A 5,497-nucleotide genomic window follows, 5' to 3' on the forward strand; every position below is an offset into this window, starting at 1 on the left:
GTGCAAAGTGTCCAATGACGTGATATAAACACACACAAAACAGAGGCGATGCTGCAGCGCAGCCTTGAAAGTTTCGCGCGTCACGCTAGAGCGGCGTGCGAACGCTCGTGTTCCCTAGGTACACACACGTACACTAAATCGCATGAGCCAAGCTGTGTAGAGTACGCTAAGCCACACAATATGCGAAAATAAAAACCGAAACCAGTAGCGTTTGGCAACATCATCATCATTCCTTATTCTGCGACGCAGTTACGGGGAGCTGAGTTATAGCCTTAGAACTAGGCAGTCAGTGCAGCCGTGCAGCGGCTGCGGCTTTCCTGGCCCCAGATGCGTCGCCTGTAGCTGCCCGGTTTTCCAAGCTTTCGTTCGCAGCGCCGCCAGAAACAGATGGTTGTTAGTAGTCGCATTTTTTCACCTCAATCATTCCAATTTGCTGACTTTGTAATTGAAACAAAATATTTTGTCGTTTAATGCAACAAGTTTGTGGCAAAAAGGGCTTTATCAATTCTTTTTTTAACGCGTGTAAAGTTAGGCGACATTAGCGCCACCTTTCCGTTCGCTGGCGGCGGATTACGAGTCTCATGTTGGCCGCGCGCTACACTATCTATTTTAGGACGCTGAAACGACGCTGTTGACGGGGTGCGACGGTTGACAGCCGTTGTGGGTGCGTTTCTTCAGTTTGTTTGTGTTAAATGTGCGGCCTCGTTAGTGTTGTGGTAGTGTGACTGAACTCGGAAGGTGACAGATGGCTCCAGTGCTGCGGAAGACGTTCTTACGCGCACGCAGTGCTCAAAAACTGCTCTGACGTACTGCACGCAACCACGCCGAGAGCGGCCGGCGCCCGTTGCCCGATAGAAGAAACGGCTTGCCGTGAACGTTGACAAATGTAAGTACAGAACTGGAAAATGACTTCTGCGATGTGTCGGGGGTATGATTGAGGGCTGCGAATGCATTTGGGTTGGTCTTCACGTCTTGTTCGCAGTGAGGTGCAAAATGCGGGCACCACGCGATCGTTTGCAGAGATAAGGTGTTCTGACACGCTCGCTTGCCAACTATGCAACTTTTAACCCGCCGCCTCACGCTCTTTGCGTCAGCTCCTCGGCGCAGGAGTTATGTGATAGAATTTGGTTGCCCGCCGAGAACTATGGGGTGCTGCTTGATTCGTTATTCCGACTGAACAGGAGCAGCGCGTGAAAAGGAGACCATAAGAACGAAAAGTGCTTGTAGCGTGCTTCTTTTGATTCTGCTGCCTGAGTGTTTACTGGATAAGGAGCATTGCCCGTTCTACGTCGCAGTCACATCAAGTGCTGTGTTTCTTGATAGTTCTGGTCAACGAAACGACGATTAAAAATAGCAGAACCATTCCATTGCAGTGCAGCTGAGGTAATCGCACAATGGAAGGTTTGTTGTCATTTTATTTTTTTACGTTCACTACATTTATGTCATTCCCCCATTTTCAGTCTGAAGCGATAAAAGTATAACGTGATTCGCGAATAATAGCTTTAAGAAAAGTATGACAAGCTTTGTAAACCATTTTTTTGCTAACTATTGGAGGCATAGGTAATTAATCATTAGCCTCCACTCATGAACACATTGGACTGAACAGCTAGAGGTTGTAATGGGATGTGGCTTCTGTGATGTTTATGAAAGCATGGCTCTAATGCAGCCTTTCTTCAAATGCACCCGCAGTCAAGCCCTGTACAGCTGCTCCACCGGTATCATCACGCTACTTTTGCACCAGCTTTCATCTGTCATCGAGCCAATGCTACCTCAACCAGAGGCAAATGACATCAAGACCTGCTGGTTCAGCCTATTGACACTGGATATCAAGCATGTGCCACTTGTAAAAGGATAGGTAGACAAGTGGGTATATTTTCCTTGTCTTTTTTAGCCTGCCAAAAATCATCTGGTCCAGGCTCCCTCTCTCTTTCGTTTTTTTTTCTTTTAAAAGGACCAAGAGAAAGGGAAAAGATATTGCGGGCATCATGAAAGCACTCCCCTAGTCAAGTGCATTGTGTTATAGTGTGAAATGCTTTTTATAGTTTTTTCCTTCATGCCTCTCGTGCTTGGAAATCTTGACCACAGTATAGACCAAATTAAAACAATTATCTGCTTCATGACCTTTATACAGCAGTCTAAAAGCATCAAATAAATTTTATAGGTTTACTTCAGCAGTACCTACCTCTTACAAGGTATGGCATGTTTGAAGTGAACCAGTGATGTGATACGCATGGCCTAATGGGCAATGCATAATTGAATATTGGCGTTCAATTGGAGCACTCTGCTTTAGAAGCATATTTGTTGCTAGCATCAATAATTGATACCTTACCAGGTTATCCTTGCATTACATGAAACCCTGTAAAGCTTATATTTTAGCTGTACAGAAGAAAGGTGCTTATTCGATGTCGTGAGCATTGCTGAGGTTTTCTTTCACTTCCCTTTGTCACAACTGACTGCACTGTACAGTTGAAATGCATTTGGAATTGAGTATTGGTGCATTGTTATTTTTATTCATGCCGACGTTCAGTTACTGATTGCATTACACTAGCTGAGCCTAAGTCAACAAATATTGCTGTGACCTTAACAATACCCCTGGCTTTACTTGAACCGATGCATTTGATGTTGCCTTTCTCCCGTGCCATCAAGGTTTGTAATAAGCTGTGTAAATAACTTAATTTACTTTCTCGAGGTATTTATTGCTGCAAATTAGTGACAGGTAATTTCCTAAAGAACAACCTAATTGCACATTTTTATCTTCTTTGGAACACTTGTTTGCTTGTTTCCCTTGTATTCTTAATTTAAACAGATATGAGCAGGCCTCAGCACTGGAGGGATGTGCTGCGGGACAAATAAAAAACTACCAGTCCAGCTGCTCCCTTAGGGGCACGTTTCTGAGGCTTTTATCGCTTGTAGTTCTATGCAGCTTTACTTACAAGTATTGTATCTGACGCAGTGTGTGCCTTAATATTTTGATTCATTTGCTTTAGAGTGTGCCACTCTTGCCCTGACGAACTTGCTCACCTTTGTACTCTTTGTTCATACATTTTCCCCTAACACCTGGTATAGCTGCAAATGATACATTATCTACAGCAACATGTGCATTATATTGCAGTGTCTTTGTGCCATCACTTTTGAAAACAAAAGCTCCGTGAATTTTTGTGCAGACAAATCAGAAACACAAAGTAATTTTTATATTTGATGGCCTGCATGTTTTCTTCATGTGACTGGAATGGCTAAATATCTCTTCGTGGTAGCCTAATTTGGTGTAACACGTTAATGTCAGTTCCTGTGAATATCATTCAGTCTTCGAATGTGGGGGCAGAATTGAGCACAACAGCATGTTGTAGCTTTTTCTTGTTCAAGGACGCATTACATTTAGTTCTAGTCTCGTGACTGCTGCTTATGCTATTACTCAGCAGCCTTATCAAACTCACTCAGAGTGCTGCATTTTAGTGCACATTTAACTGATTGTTGCTTCTCCGTGTTTGATTCTATTAGAAGTTACTATAACTGTATACTTTGAATGTTTTCTTGTGCAGTTCTCTTGCTGCTGCATTCTGCCATGGAGGAGGCTACCTGTTCGTGCACACGTCTCATCACTAGGACGCTACCTCTTCCGCTGGTGATGCAGACAAGTAACGACAGGGTTAATTGGAGAGGCATGGGAGAGGCCTTTGCCCTGCAGTGGGCATAGTCAGGCTGATGATGATGATGAACAACAAGCAGGCTGCCTGATATTGAGGACAAGTGTCAGGATAGTGCACCAACAAAGTCGCTTAAGCATTTCTGTGCTGATGCATTTTTATTAAAATCAGCTCATAGCTTAATATCTACATCCATGGGGACATTTAGCATATGTTTGGCATCTGTTTGACTTTTAATTCGCTAGTGTTTGCAGCCTTTAATGTTGGTCTTAAGACAGTGTAAGCATTGTTTCACTGTGTGGGATTTTTTAGCTGTTTTGGAGAGATGTGTGTGTATGCATGCAGTTTTTTTCCACGGGTTTGTTATGTGGCTCATGGAACTTTCATGTTACAGAAGAAATTATTTCGTTTCTGTGTTGTACAGGAAAGTGAGCAGTATTTATATGCACCAGGTGTTTCAGGGAAGAATAAGTAGTTTTCAAAAATATGGCTTTTGCTGCATAATATTACCAGTGTTAGCAGACACCAGAAAGCCGGTGAGGTGTATTTAGTAAGCTGGTTAACTAATTTCTGATAATTAACTTTTTAAATAACACAGGTTTGCAACTGGTTGCAGTTAGAGACTTTTAGCCAGTTGTTCGTAGTAGCCATATCAGTTTCTGGAATGTACAAAACATGATTACTTTCGCCGCTGTGGCTCGACAAAATTTGGCTGCATCGTGCGAAAATACATGCGCTTTTGAAAGCACACAGGGAAAGAAACCCCTCCAGTGCATGTAACTGCTACAAATCTCTAACGGCAACTAGACGCCTAACTCTGATAGTGAAGGAATCATATTCTTAGCAGTAAGAAACACACATAACACCAAGACACACACACACAGGACACCCGCTAGACTTCAACTATCTTCACTGGACACTTGTACGACATAAATATGTATCACTGAGCACACGCAGGTGCCTCGTCATCCACAACAGGTCTAACTACGCCCTCCCCTCTCCTCCAAGGCATACGGTTGCGCTGATAAACAATCTCTTTTTCTGCCAACGCCAGGGAGGGAGTGTTTACACATGTCACCCGCCTCTTGAATACGAAAGACTTCGATAATTTCTCTTTCTTTTTTCTCGGCTCCCAGGCCTTTCGTATTCAAGAGGCGGGTGACATGTGTGTAAGCACTCCCTCCCTGGCATTGGCAGAAAAAGGGATTGTTTATCGACGCAACCGTATGCCTTGGAGGACAGGGGAGGGCGTAGTTAGACCTGATGCCGATGACGAGGCACCTGCGTGTGCTCAGTGATACATATTTATGTCGTACAAGTGTCCAGTAAACATAGTTGAAGTCTAGCGGGTGTCCTGTGTGTGCGTGTCTTGGTGTTGTGTGTGTTCTTACCGCTAAGAGTATGATTCCTTCAAGCCGTTACCAACTAGCCCAACTTAATGTTTTGATAAAGTTTAAACGTTCGTTAATAAAAATTAGCTAACCAGCTTACTACGTAAGACTCTTCACAAGTTTTCTGGTGCCTGCCAACACTGGTAATACTATGCTGAAAAAGCCGTACATTCATCTCAAAATACCTGTTTTTTGAAAATTACTTAGTCTTCCCTGAAACATCTCGTATATATGTAAGAAAAACCTAACGGGATTTAATTGACGACGTTTTGGTTGGAGGGCAAGCCGTTTTCAAGTGTACTACAGCATTTGAAGCATACAGCTTTTGTTTCGAATGCTATACTATACTCGAAAAAGGCTGGTCCTCCAGCCGAAACATCGTGAATTAAAACCTGTTATGTTTTTCAATTGCTGTGTGTCAGTCATTGTTACTCAGAGGGAACTGAGGGGAAGTGTGCCGAA

General features: G+C 43.3%; 1 long non-coding RNA gene across 2 annotated transcripts; it reads left to right on the plus strand.

Annotated features, from left to right (window-relative positions):
* The first annotated feature begins 640 nt into the window (after positions 1-640).
* LOC149334027 (uncharacterized) lies at positions 641-4,514 on the plus strand. 2 transcript variants are annotated; one of them, XR_016284984.1, is made up of 3 exons: positions 641-886; positions 1,667-1,863; positions 3,540-4,514. It is a non-coding gene; the product is annotated as an uncharacterized LOC149334027 (long non-coding RNA). The 2 variants fall into 2 exon arrangements; XR_016284985.1 differs by having other exon boundaries at positions 1,690-1,863.
* Positions 4,515-5,497: the final 983 nt, after the last annotated feature.

This window comes from Amblyomma mixtum, chromosome 8 (assembly GCF_055824585.1).
Source record: "Amblyomma mixtum isolate Tamu chromosome 8, ASM5582458v1, whole genome shotgun sequence".
NCBI classification, from domain to species: domain Eukaryota; kingdom Metazoa; phylum Arthropoda; class Arachnida; order Ixodida; family Ixodidae; genus Amblyomma; species Amblyomma mixtum.